This window comes from Lepisosteus platostomus, chromosome 7 (genome assembly GCF_059453375.1).
Source record: "Lepisosteus platostomus isolate fLepPlt1 chromosome 7, fLepPlt1.hap1, whole genome shotgun sequence".
Taxonomy (NCBI): Eukaryota; Metazoa; Chordata; class Actinopteri; order Semionotiformes; family Lepisosteidae; genus Lepisosteus; species Lepisosteus platostomus.
In genome coordinates this window covers 49315928-49330900 of record NC_142617.1, presented here as the reverse complement: position 1 = coordinate 49330900, position 14973 = coordinate 49315928, and the positions used below count along the sequence as shown (strand labels likewise).

Genomic DNA, 14973 nt, shown 5'->3' with positions numbered 1-14973 from the left:
AACCTAGAAGTACGATAAGATTAAAACGCAGATGTTGAGAGAATAAAAATAAAGAGACATGCCAGACAGGGGATTATGGGAATACATACACCCCCGTGTGAAAAAAGCTAAACATACCCAGCATTCCTGGCCCCGCACTGTATCTGTACATTATATTTGAACCCCCACACCCCTAACTGGAATGTAAGACTTGGCAGACTGCAGAGCAAATGAAAGATTTTGCACAGGTAACAGTGCATTAGAAAGCATCTCTCACTCACAAGTTCCAGTGGGTTTGCCAATTTCAGCTCTTTGTTGTGCTTCTATACCCAGTCTAACAAAGAGGATGCAAACTGCTTGGACAGAGTGGGACACTGTTAATCAAAGCAACTGGAACCTCAAGTCAAATTACCTCAAGTTTGCAAAGCAAAACCTTAGTGTGTTTTCTCAATAAACTACAAAGCCATACAAGATCAAAATACTCCCAGCAAACGTTTGTTCAAAAATGTTGTTAATTAGTAATTGCATATACTACAGTCATATGCTATAAGGCCATTTTTATTTTTGCAACACATCCACTGTGTTGTACCTGCTGTTGGGTCTGCAGGGTTTCAGATTCTGACTTTATGATCAATAACCCATACTTTATACAGTATGTAACAGGGCTCAGAGTAGTGATCTCCCACTAACCTTTATTAATGGAAAGCATGCTCCTAACACAATGCCCTCTGAATGTGTTTTTTTGATTGAGTCATTAGAGCCCCTGGATTCATCTATGTTAGCTTCCACCACTTGCTAGTTCTTTCCATGTACCACACCTCCACCTCCTCCTCCTCCTCCTCCACCTGTCCCGTCTCTTCAGAATTATCATCTCCTGCCATAACCTGCGCATTCACTAAGGTTGTCCACGTCAGCAACAGTAGCCGAGAGCCGCACTGCAGTGAGTACAGGGGATTTACAGTACATCATTCCAGCTGGCTTTGGTCAACGGCAGTGGACTTTGGGATTTCAAAACCAGCCCGGTAGTGGAAAAAGGGTAGAAAGTGGACACACTAGGGAAAGGCTGAAAGGCTGGCTCATGCCTGGTTTGCCCTGTATAAATCACATTTCAAACGCCTGCTGACCCCTAAGTCTGTGACATGTAACAGTACACTATGGGAACCAAGAACCCTCCACACAACATGAGCTTTGAAAGGTGCGGATAAGTTCCCATCCAGTCCCCCAGTGGTAAAGTGACTCAACAAAAAAAAAACAAATGCAAGCAGGTGAACAGACTACTGAATATTTGCTTAATCTGCAAAAAATACTACACTGTCAGAGAAATGCAATGGCACATCCACGAATTGTTTCATCTTCTTAGCTGTGAGCAATAATGTATCCTTCTAACTTCCATTAATGTATACACAACACAATGAAGAAGCAGCAGATAAAAATAGGTGTCTTTTACATACAGCGGCTTCTATACTAAAACAGAAAAGAGTACTAACTGTAACATGTATTACGGCCAATCTTGATACTTTGTTCCAGAATAGTCAAATTAATAGCTTCTCCTAGTCCCCAACCACTTGAGCTCAACTCTGCCTACACACTTGTAAATACTGGCTTGTTTCAGCCCTAGATCATATTTCTCTTAATTGAGTGGTTAGAAGATGAACTCTCAGCAAAATGTTCCATTATTGCCATGTCTGTTTCAACCTTTTATGCCTGGGCTTTATTTAACAATGCAACACTGTGAAGCAAACTGAAGACAATTATAGAAAGAAATCAGAGAAGGAGACATTAAATACCGATAACGCAGAAGAGAGCCTATTTTCCTTAATGTCTTCATCTTAATGTAATCACTGGAGTGAGGCTTACAAGTTGAAGCTGTAAACGTAGAGCTATATCTGTATTCAATCAGGTTTTTGAAGTGGCTCCATAAGTCTGTCAAACACTGTTTCCAAAGGGCCCATGTAATAAATCTCTTTGAAGTAATAGAAACGCAGGAAAATGTTGCTATACAAATTATTTTATTCTCTTCCGTTCTTGCAAGTCTGGAGTGAATGAATTAAATCTGAGCAATAGGCTCAGTATACAATTTTTACACCGACCACAAACAAACTGAAATAAAGTCCAACCATAAAGTTAACTCCACCATCTTTATGTGCACCTCAATTTAAAAGAGAAAATCAACACCCTGTAAGTTCAATTATATGAAATTTAGCCATTTTGAATTACTAAGAAGATAGGTATAACCTTTGATAAACAGGGACCAGCAGAAATATGTTCACTTACAAAATGCATTGAAAAAACTAAGTTAATTTAGAAAATAATAGGTACTTTTTAAATTCTGCATGCATACCAACCCAGTGCTAACAGTGCCCAAGGGCATTTAAAAATGCTCACACAGATGTCTCAGACCTTTTTCAAAGATCACTAGGGCACAAGAGCCAGGACACTCAGTGCATGACACCTATCCATGTGAAATTGAACTTGAAGTTCATAGATGCTATTTCTATGTTAATGAGGAACAGTTAAGAAACCAACTCTAATTTACATTTGCAAAGGTTCAATACGGATTCAATTTTGCTATATTTTTGCAAAAACAAACACATTGCTTTAAATCTGATACAGAAAACAAACCCATGCTTAGATTTATAATTTGGATTTCATTCCTCATTTGCCACTGTAAATCAAACTGCAGTCTGCGGTATCATTCATGTAAAGGCATTCAGGAGATTACAGTCATAATATTTCCATTTCAAGCTTAGACTCACAAATCACCTAACGCACATACATTTTGAATGACTAAGAAAAAGAACCCAAAACAAATACTTTTTGTACTTCTGCACAATGCATTTGGAGATAAAGGCAGTATAAGTACTTTGAATAAGCAATGTGCATGTATCGTCCTTTACACAAGAACATTTGAGGCATTAAATTATCGCAACAATTCACCTGGTAAGTCTGGTAAGAAAAATATCCGTTACTGACATACATTTAACCGAAAGCTCACACATAGTTATAAGAGTTAAGTATTGAATCACATATTGATTACAGTACATCTGATAGAACTGTTTAAAAAAAATGAAGTCTTTGCCCACTTTCTGTTTGCTAAATAAACAGCAGCCAGCAACCATATCACCCTGCAACTCACAACTGGCAGCCCACTGAAGCTCTGCAGGTGTGAGCCTGGTCAGTACCCGGATGGGAGACTCCTGGGAAAGCTAAGGTTGCTGCTGGAAGAAGTGTTAGCCGGGCCAGTAGGGTGGGTCTGTGTGGGTCCTAATGCCCGTGTATAGTGACGGGGACACTATACTGTAAAAAGGCGCCATCCTTCAGATAAGATGTAAAACAGAGGTCCTGACTCTCTGTGGTCATTAAAAATCCCAGGGCATTTCTTGAAAAGAGTAGGGGTGTTAACCTGACATCCTGGCCAAATTTCCCATTGGCCTTTTCCATTCATGGCCTCATAATAACCCCCATCTCTGAATTGGCTTCATCACTACGTTCTCCTCCCCACTGACAGCTGGTGTGTGGGGAGTGTTCTGACACACTATGGCTGCCGTCACATCATCCAGGTGTGGCTGCACTTTGGTGGTGAAGAGGAGTCCACATTACCTGTAAATCACTTTGAGAGGCGTTTCCAGAAAAGTGCTATATAGGCATAAGTAATTATTATTATATAATCTTTTATTTATTTTAAACTTCTGTTTTCATGTGCAACAGTCAATCACTGCTACCACAAGCCTCAGACTTAATAGTGATTTTTAATCACCCCTGCCACCGGAAACATGGGAGGCACATTGATCAAAGCAGCCTGAGGCTCAGCTGGCGATATACACCAGCTTTTTTACAACCAGCTTTTCTTCAGAGCTGAATCAATAACCCGTCTGCAAAAAAAGAGCTGAAGCGCGGTATTAACCATGGCTACCGCCTGCGTGGAACTGCCGTGATTTTTCAGAGGGGCGGTGAAGAATGAGAAGAGGAAATGTCAAAGTTGCTGAGGAAAACAGGATAATGGGCTAGAGCATTAAGAGTGCCTTGTTGCTCGAAATAACTAAATCTAGGCCTTCCTTCCTCCTGCGAGAAACAGCTATATGCAATGGCCGGCTGAGCAACAGCTCTGTGGGAAGCCTGCAGCCTCAGTGCATCTCAAAAACGGCCATTAAAAATGCACCACTCAGATCTCTGCTATTGCCACGTTGTAATTATGCTGCTGTGGACAATGATGCGTCTCAAAAGAGGATCTTATTTAGTAGGTGGAGAGAATCTGGCTCCAAAGGATGCAAAAGGTGTTATTTTACGTCAGGAAATGTAGGAGTCTGCCTTAATCATTCTGATGCTGTATTAATACAGCAACATGATAGGTAATATTGACATGTACATAAAACTGGAAACCACAAACTTCATCAGTTCATACATATGCTCACTATTAAAGTAGCCTAAGGGATCTGCTGTCTTATATGGGCCAGAGTGACCTACTGCGTTTCTACAATACATTTCAGAAGCAATTACACTGGGCTACAACTAGTAAAATCACATTGTTCAGTGTGGATTAACTGACTATCATACACTTGCTCTTTAATAACCTAGAAATGGATTAACTGGAACAATGTGGCTGAATTGCCATTTCCAGTAGCATTTGTGACAATTTTTAAAATCAATAAACCATGCAAAATGCAAGGGAATAAACATACTGAAATAATAAGCTTTGTACAATCCTCTCTAACAGATCAAGGCATCTGTACTACTAAAATAAAACAAACAACAACTCATAAGCAGCTTCTCCATCCAGCCATTTTCCAACCGCTTCTTCCAATTCATGGGAGGCGGGGAAGCCAGAGCCTATCCCAGCAAGCAACAGGCGCAAGACAACGGGACCCTAGTCCGTCTCAGGGCACACACAGTCAGACGAGCACACTCTCACATTAAGGCCGTTTTTTCCAGAACCCAATTAGCCTACCAGTATATTTTACCAGTACCCGTACTGTTATGCCCCCAAGCTCTGGAACTCTCTGCCCAAGGATATCAGAGAGTCACCTTCGCTAAACTCCTTCAAGTCCAGACTCAAAACCCTCTTCTTCAGAAAAGCCTTTACTGAACTGGTTCCATTCTTCACCCCTCTGCTCTTCTTAGTACCACCATCCACGGTCTCCTCTATATATTGTAATTGTGTTTTATCTTGTGTATTCTTCCTATTTATTGTTGTATTCTTCTTATTTATTGTTGTTGTCATCCTGCAAAGCGCTTTGAGAAGCCACCTTTAAAGGCGCTATATAAAATAAAGTTTATTATTATTATATTTTGGGACTGTGGGAGGAAACCCACATGAACACGGGGAGAACATACCAACTCCGCACGGACAGACTGAAAGGATACAGTGCTAGCCACTGCGCCACCGTGCTGCGCCAGTTTCTGCTCAATGCAATCAAAACACACGCACAAAAAACAGCTCTTCCTAAAAAACTATTAATACTCCAAGACCTGAGCCTAATACTTTCCAGTCCCCACAGAAGGAAGAGGAGAACAATGTGAGTGAGTAATGCTGAGGCCCTTATCCGAAGGAAAATAGTTTCAGCAGAGAAAAAACAAACAATAGTTGCTTTGAGCCCGAGTATCACATGGCTCCAGCACATAGGGGCTTTGAGGTGTTAACGCTGTGCTTTTCCTCACATTGTGCTCCGCAGAAGCACTGCTTTCTGTTTGGGAGGAAACAAGTTTGCTTCCAAAACCAATTTTTTTTTGCATTAGCATCCTGCTCGTGCACATTGCGCAGAGTGCAGCGGCGAATCACATGAGGGGGACGAGATGTCAAAAGACATCATCTTTGATCTTCCCAGCGGCCGCGCTATCTCATTTGCCATTCATCGCTGTAGCCTTGAAAAAACAATTCAAGGGATTTTCATCCACAGTTAAAGAAACGGTTACATCTCTGCGTCTGCCCCCACAACTCTTCCAGGCCCAAGACTGCAGCTGTTCAAGGTGTTGGTTGGAAAAGGTGTACCCTCCTCTCTCTCCTGGCCTAACGCACCGATACTCTGTAATTACATAATTATGGTAATAATGGCCTTTAGCTGCAAATTCTACAAAGCCACTGTAGGCTCTGTTCTGTTGCCGTTCTTGGCTACATTTTCTCTAATCCAGAGCCCTGAAATGAGAAGGTGGCATTTTCGTAAACTGCCTGTTACCAACATTAGTCAAAGAGCAACTTATGTCTAGGTATGTAGTTCTGCACAGAACTCTTTTGAGAAACAAACAGCAATTAACCATTTTACAGTAAGCACTGTACTGTCACTATTTCCAGACCACTTAACCCAGTATGCCCCAGGCCTGCTTGTCATCACAGGTTTTCTGATGTTTTTCTGCACAGGAATGTGAATAAATTCCTTAATTGAATCCCTAATTGGAGTGTTTTACTAAGACATCGCTGATATTTTCAACAGACCTACAAATATTTGCAGGTAATGCAGCATCATCCTTTTGCAGAACCTGGAAAACTATTCAATAAATCCAAGTAAACTAATGAGCATTCAATTAAGAGTTTAGTGGGGAGAAAATGCTAGAGATGAGAAAGGACAGGGACTTTGGGCCTCAGGATCAGAAACACAGGACACTTGATAGTTTGTCTTTTTTTCAATTAAAATAATACTAAAGATAAACAACATAAGGTTATTTGATCCAGAAGAAATAGTACATTGAATACCTGTTAACAAAACATCTGTACAGCCTATGTAGAAAATAAGTAGAATGTACACTTTTGTGTTTAATTGTCCAAACATCCCAACCTCTGAAAATGACTTAAATGCTTGCTAGTTTGTTTATTGAAGACAAACTGGAAATAAACTCCCGCGACTCCTTTAACAAATCAACTCCTGTAGAAAATGAAGAATTTCATTATCAGCCGTCGCGCAACTCTGAAACTGCACCTGTGAAACACAAACCCCATCGTCTAATCTCTCCACCGCGATTGCTGATTGCCTTCTCGGAAAACGAAAAATCAAGCACTATTTTCTATCTCCAGAGGATCTTGTCTGCCAACACCTAGGGTGGTCTCTCTGACGAAGTTTACTGACAAGAACCTTTTAAAGTATACAACATTGCCATGTCAAAGTTCTTTTCTGCAGCAAACACAGCACACTGTAACACTGCTGAAAAGGACGTTTTCTGCTACCCTCTTGAGCAAAACTCGCACCCAATGCCTCTTTGCCCTTATTAATTAGATGACGCTTTGAAGAATGTTAATCAGCACCGACAGAAAGCCTGTCTTTTTTCAAAAACAGTTCACATCACAACTCCAGCTCAATTTAACACCGTCGACGCCTGAAAAGGGGTGAATTACACTGAAATCAGATAAAGCGGAAAAAAAGTCTTGCCAAAACTACTTTCCCACGCTGTAACTAAAGTACAATTACAGAAAACAGCCACAAAACCCCGAAAATGCGGTGTATACTTACCAGTTTCCTAACGCGGACAAGCACATATAATGATTCAAAAGTTTTTTAACAGTAAGTTAGAAGTTGCATAGAAAGTGCCATGCCGCTGGCGATAATCACAGAGACTTGTTGCAGAGCTCTGGCAGGCTCGCTCTCTCCTACAGGGCATCCAGCAGCCCCGCCCCCCGCCTGGCTTTGCTTCCCTCTGGCCCCGCCCACGCCCGCCTGGCGGCAGCGCTCCGCACAGGTGACATGCGGGCCGCGTAGCTTAGCAACGCTGACTCTACGGGCGTTCGGAGAAGTATTTGGGTTAGTGTGCACACGAGCAACATTTTGATGGATGCGGGCAGTATGCTTTTGGGGAAAAATACTTTTTTAAATGGACTTTTAGGTGAACGTTATACTCTTGAAAGTTCACTTTTAATTTCACAAACCAAAGACAAACGCGCTGGCGGTTTCTGTGCTTCTTAAGGCCTGCTGCGCCACTTTGCGTCTCCCGTCATCACGCTTTTTCATATTTTTATCTAAATTTTATCTATATATTTCGATTTTCCCTGATCCACCTTGTATAGAATCTGGAAAAGTTATTTTTAAGGATTAGTTTCCATCACTGTCAATATGAATGACCAATCTGTAGAACTACCTACTGTATGTATCCTGTAATTCACTCTGAGGTACAGAGCCATTTCACTCAAGTAGTAGGGCTTTTATTTGAAAGTAAGGCTAGTAAATTCATTTCAGAATCATCTATTACCGTCGTCAAACAAGGCTTTTACTGTTTGTCGGTAAGACTGCTCTGAAGGACGCTGATAGCAACAGATGATTATTTTAAGCAAAACAGGAACACGTTTCCAGAGAGACCTGTGTGTGAGCTGTCTGATAAGAGAGGAAGGCAAGCTGGCTGCATTGTGTTTTCTGTACCTCCTGCTCAGATACTGTTGATCTTTTTGACAAAAAAAAAACATCACTCGCAGTATAGCATTGTGAATAAGCAGAAATGTTTCGGAACAATGCGATCAGAATTGGTGTTCAGAGGCGGTACCTCATGATGTGTGTTTCAGTTCTCTGAAGTTGAATCTTATTTCAAGAAAACAAGGACATGTTTTTTTTCTTCCCCCTACTAATAAGTTTCACTGCGCCGGTGTGTTTGTTAAACACGCGTTTTAGTTTACCCCATAACATCTTCTCCCTAATGTTCTCAAATGATATTTCCAGTAAGTATTTACATACACACAGAACAGAGACTAATTTCATTGATGTTCCCTCACCGCCCCGTCACCGTAGTTACGAAAGAGTAGTGCAGATACTGTAGCTCTGCGACTGAACACCTCTGAGCGGGTAGAGTTCGGGCAGGTGCCCTCCACAGCTTGGCAGATCCCAAATTTTTAATATTCCGTGTCCACTACTACCACGGGGGTTTTGTGTCGTGGGTGGGCCATGGCGACGTGCCGACTGAGCTCTGGGCTACATCATGAGCAGGCAGAAAGGTACGCAGTGTTCCTTCGATAACAATACATTATAGACTGCTTACACCGGTAAGAACTGAGGAATGGTGTCATCCCGTCCGCAGTGCTCATTATCTCTCACCAGCTACTGTTACTGCACAAAGTGCGGCGACCCGTATTACTAGGCTGTGGTGTGATTTCCCTTTTCTCAGGAGCATTCAGCAAGGCCAATACCGCCATCTAGTGCTCGATTACATTTTTGCAATATTACTGGAATTGAGGGCACACGTAACAGTGCATGACAAATCTGCGTAACCCTGTTCCTGGAGAACCACAGTCCAGCAGGTCTTGTTGGAAAGACTTTGAACGACGTGGGTTTAGTAAATGAACTTGGTTCAATTAAGCAAGGCTTAAAGCGACAGGGTGCTGGTATTTGCATTTCAGTTCATCTGAAAACTGCTTAATTAACTGAAGGAAACCGCCCATTTCAGTGGTCAGAATGAAAACAAGATTTTAGAAACGTTGGTTTAAGGATGGCCTATATAATCATCTGGATAGGGGCTCTGTATACTTCTCGTATATATCTGCCTTCCTACAGAAAAAAATGAAAAATTATTATTAATAATAATTATTATAATTGGCTGCACATGACCACTCTGTAGAACATTTCCAGTCTTCTAAAAATAAATTATTTGCTTTTACACCCACATTTCTAAGTGTAACCTATTAATACTTTGTGAATGCTTGCTGTGATTAATATATGATCTGTAGTGTTCAAACGAGCTCGCGATGTATGTATACATATTGCGCTTTTCATTGTTTCTTTCCTGACTGTTGTTTGCTGCCAAGTCACTTTCTAGAAGACCAGAGATGGGAAGAATTCTTGTTAAAAGCATGCGGCACTATGAGGTCCAACAAAGATGGTGTGAGAAGAGAGGGCCAGTAGTGTAATGTAATAAGCCCAGGTCTTTGAAGTGTGTTGTTATGGGGAGCAGAAAAGAGGTTTCAGAAACACTCAGTCAAAACCAGCTGCCCCTGCTTTGTTGTGCTCTGTGTTTTCGTTTCTTGATCTGTGGGAGTGGGAAAACTAGATGTGTAGGGGCAAACTTTAATCTTAACTCCTCGGCACTGTATAATGTTACAAACACAATGGAGCATTGTTCTCGGTAGATATGTCCCAGCTGGGCTGGACAGAGCATGCTCAGTACAGCGCAGGGGCTCTTCAGTGCTGACCCAATGCAGGCAATCTTTCACTCAAATATCTTAGCTGGCCCAGTTTGCTCTACGGACTTAGAAGAAGCACTGCATGCTGAAGTGTTAATGTGAGGATAATTTTTCATTTGAATTTGGGCCTTTACCAGTTTGTTACCACATCACATCAGTAATTTTGTATTCCATAAAGCCACAAAGATACACGACATTACACAGCTTCAGATTGTTAAGCTCTAGGAATCCGAAACAGAAATGTTAGATTTGTTTTGTGGTATTGGCAGGCATAAGGGCAAGCTTAGATTAAAAAAAGACTTTCAGACAAGCATTGTTGAAATCTTGCACTGTTCTGTCGTCTTCTGTAAATGTCAGTGAATTCTGCGAGACTGCAAATCCAATTTTAATGTTCTGTTGGAATTTTCTGCAAAACAGAGAAACAGTCACAGTTTCCTTGGACATAAACAGAAAAGACTACACAATCGAACAACAAAATTCAGAATAGGGTAATCTCAGCCTCTGTAAACTACAAAGCAAATAGGTTGTTACCCGACAATACAATATAGAGGGGCCCGTATTTTTGCTTAGAGTAAACAGGCAGCAGAAAGAGATACACCAGCCAAGAGCAGGCTGTCAACAGGCCACCCCGAGGACAGCCCACACGTGCAGGAAAGGTCTGTTCAAGGCATGGAGGCAGGGAGGAATTCAGAACTCAAACATGGTGGTCCTGCCTTTAAATCAAACAATCCAGTCCCTTTAGGTAACCGCAAGTAAACATCTGATGACATAATACAGGAGTGCAGAAGAAGAAATGAGCTGCTAGCTATTGGATGCGTTTGTTGTGGAAAAGAAATGTGATGGTCAGAAAATTAAGAGTATGTCTTGTGCTGTACAAGCCCCAGACCTGGTGTTGTATATGGCCTGTAAACAATAACAAAAAAAAATCTATTTATCACTGCTGCCAAAGTACAACTTGGTGTCTATCTAATCCGTTACAGGACTATCAAAATTAACTCCCAGTTAATGCACTCCCAGGAAACAGAGCTGTTGTGCATGCCTACCTATACACGCATACTGTAGTACACACACGCACACTCAAACAGATGAACTTCATTGTGCAGCTGTTGTAGGCTTTACAAGTCCAATCCTTGGGGACAAGATGTGGGTTTTGAAATGTTTTAATAACTGAGCAAGCAGGGCTTTTGTAAATGTAAAAAAATGTGTAGAATGTTTGGTTGTGTGTGAGAAGGAAGAACTAAAGCTAGGCACCTTTAAGCAGAATCATCTTTAGCCTCCTTGTTATCTGAGTTTTTTTCTTTGTGTAAACAGCCAGTGTCTTGAGGACTATGATCCTGTTTCTTGTAACAGTAAAATGCTCCAGGAGAACATAGAGAAGGTATTCTACCTATTTTCACTGCTGTTAACTTGGCTTTAAAACACAGCATATGGTCTCTCAGCCAGAAAATAAATAGCTTTGTGATGGCTAGAACATGTCTGTCACATTTGCAGCCCCCTCCTGTGTTCCCAGACAATTACTTTTAGTTACAAATCCACAGAAATATGCCACAAGCCGTTCTGAATGTTAATTTTGAAGAAGGGGACTAAAGTCAGAAAAAAAGATAAAATATGCTGCTTTTTAGGTTAACGGGATGAAAAGAAGCAAAAACACTTGAATTGCTATCAAAAAAATTCAGAGTTGTCAGGACAATGGCCAATTTCTTTCTCTAGAGCAAGTATCCAATGTTTGAGATTAGGAATGACTAAATCACCAGCTTTCACTCTTTGTAGGTTTTCTGAAGACAAACCAAGACGCTGCCCAGGACATCTTGTTTTGGTGCATTTTATGTATTTATTGATAAAGTAAAGATGCCGTTTTGCTCTGCGATTCTGGAAGAGCCTTTTGTTCTGGCCAGTCTCGTATCTCTCCTCGAATCTGACCTCGGCCGTGTGTTTCACAGCGGGGTCTCTGAACACACTGTTGTTGACAGTGGTCTTCCCAAGCGGTAGGTCAACACTGTTCAGGTGGTTGTCAGCACATACTTTGTCAAAGGCCTTGCCTGATATGACTTAGAACTGAGCAGGACAAATACATTTGCTGCTCCAAGTAAGAACACAAAGCATGATTTAAAAACCTCTTCAGTGACATATTCAGTAAGCTGTAGCACTGGTCAAATTTAATTGACCAAACATATTGACCAAAAAATATGTCCTAGTGGTTTTTACAATGTCCCACTTTAACACCAGAAGCACAACAGCAACCCTTTCAAGTATTTTCATTACTAGACTTAAGAGATTTCATGAACGCCCTTCTCAATTGTGTTTTGAAATCTTAGTTACATTAAGCAACATTAAATATTTTTCTAGTTTATCTTTCTCTTTCAGCATATCCATAATTGGCAGAGCCAATTATATACATCTATGATGAAACACACAGAAGGCTATCAGGTTTCAAGAAGCCTTTGGAGTCAAGAGAATACTTCAGAAATTGTTTTGTCTTGAATGTTGTCAACAAAATATACAGAGCATAATGTTTCTTCTTCAGCAGTACGGCAGATGACTACAAGAAATGACTTTATTTGTGTTAATTGATGCTTGCCAGAAGAACAAAGACATTCATACTTGATGTAAAACTGCAAAAGAACAAACATGTAATGGGTTTGTAATTAAATTATGCCACATCACACAACCTGTAACAAGTGAAATCTATGCAAGGACTGAAAAGCAGCACTGAAACTAACATGATTGCTTAAAGAAGCCAAGCATTTGAAATCCCTGTTAACTGGTAAAAAAACTGATTTTCACTACATAAATATATATTTTTTTTATTTATTGATAAAAGAATTTAGAAGTAAAACATACATATTTATCTGATCTTTTCATTTAGTTTACTGTTGCACATTTTTAGAATTATTTAAATTATGCCAGCAAGAGTGGGGTATAAAATAGTATATTAAAACCTACACATTTACAGAGGTGAGATGGAATCACTCTACTTGCTGTGGTGAAGGAGCTGGGTGTTCTTTGCAGATGATCAGTGTGCTGGGAAGTGTGGAGCAGAACTGCATGTAGGGTTTCGATCCCTGTACTTCTTATATTTATTGTAATTGGAGGTGAGAGCTTTGATAAGCAAGAGGAGGGTTATGTGTTCTGGCCTCATAGCTGGGTGAAGCAGGGCAGGAACACCACCTTTCAACACACCACGACTTTTCGTTGCCAACTGAGCAACACAGAGATGTGACTGCGTGTGGCAAAGAGGACACTAAGAGGTCTCATAGTAATACGAAGGTCTTTATGCAGCTGTTGGCTGATCTCCTGACATAATAAAACTGATGATCTTGAGCTGGGAAATCAAACCCACATAATTAAAAACGTTTAGACGGGTATATCAGCGTATAAATTAGAAAAAACATAAAATGACTAATACGGTTAGGAAAAGTTTCAAATTTTAATGGTAAAATCGAACTGCTCATGTCTGGGAAAAAATAGTGACTACTTGGTACAGTATGTTTCCAATTCCAATTCAGAAATGATTCAGCCTACTGTTTTCTCCTGAAGCACAACTGTTCCATTTCTCCTCAGTCTCAAGTCCAGCCTGGGTTCAAGCGATTCATTGTACTGAAGAATCCACTGGGAGATCTCTGCTCAGCTGTGGCAGTATTTCTGTGCAGCACATGGTTATTCTACTAATGCCATCATGCTCCAAGTCACATCAGACAGGCTTGGATTGTTCTGAATTACATTTTCTCCGCGGGAGTGCAGCACAAGTTTAAAGAACCAAAACGTCAAAAAAAGTCTTAACAGTTGTAATGAAAAAGACCTGCTGCAGCACATTTTTGACCACTTTACTTCTGAAAAGAGTGGTTTTGTACGATTGCAGGGTTGTACGTTTACTTTTAATGTGCTTCTTTTATTTAATCAGACGAACCAATCGAAAAGAGTAGGGGTGTAACCCCGGTGTCCTGGCCAAGTTTCCCATTGGCCCTTACCAATCATGGCCTCCTAATAATCCCCATCTATGAATTGGCTTCATCACTTTGTTCTCCTCCCCACTGAGAGCTGGAGTGTGGGGAGAGTATTTGAGAATATGGCTGCCGTTGCATCATCCAGGTGGGGCTGCACATTGGTGGTGGTGGAGGGGAGTCCCCATTACCTGTAAAGTGCTTTGAGTGGAGTGTCCAGAAAAGCGCTATATAAGTGTAAGTAATTTTTATTATTAATAGAACTATATTAGTACCATTTTAACGCACCTGCTGTGTGAGCAGCGCAAAACAGATTTTCACCTGATAATAAGCAAGCTCTGCGTGTAGCTGCCAATGGCTGATGAAGGAAGTTGATGCAGAACAATCAAGTTCTTGGTTAACTAATTCACAGATGTGCTGCTTTGTTGTGTGTTTAATTAATGTACCAAATACCCATTCTACAGCATGACATTTCAGAAGACATGAAAAAGGATAATGAAAATAGACACAGCTTCTAAAAAATAGGACTACATTAAGAAACATTATGCTACTATCATACTTTATTAAAAAATAGAAACATATTGTATTCCATAGTACTTTTATCATACAAACAACAATGGTCCACCAATATACTGTACTTTCAAAAGTTTCATTTAATGTCACACACTATAAATCACACTTTGCACAGTGTTTCTAAGCTGGCTGAGATCTGCAGTATAAAAAAATAAAAAGTCAGTCAACCATTCTACCACTAAAAACTAAGTGACACTTCTTTCAAAAACAGAACGCATATTACTGCGGAAGGGAAAAAGACTTCTGCTGCGTTTCTGTCTTTTAACAGTACGTTTGCAGCGACAGCAAAATACTTTGTGGTACTTCTGAGGGCTGGCCGAATCCACACGTATACACAGACATAAACAGCAACAGAGATGAAAAACCACAAGGAGAAAGAAATGAACGCACATAGGG

The 14973-nt window shown here is 40.6% G+C and overlaps 1 protein-coding gene across 1 annotated transcript in view; it reads right to left on the bottom strand.

Moving 5' to 3' along the window:
* The window catches only part of cgnl1 (cingulin-like 1), a 40856-nt gene extending 33281 nt beyond the window's left edge, over positions 1–7575 (bottom strand). Inside the window, exon 1 of the mRNA XM_088640961.1 lies at positions 7416–7575. The gene's annotated coding sequence lies outside the window, so the exon portion shown is untranslated. The remainder of the gene's footprint in view (positions 1–7415) is intronic.
* Between the last annotated feature and the right edge of the window lie 7398 nt (positions 7576–14973).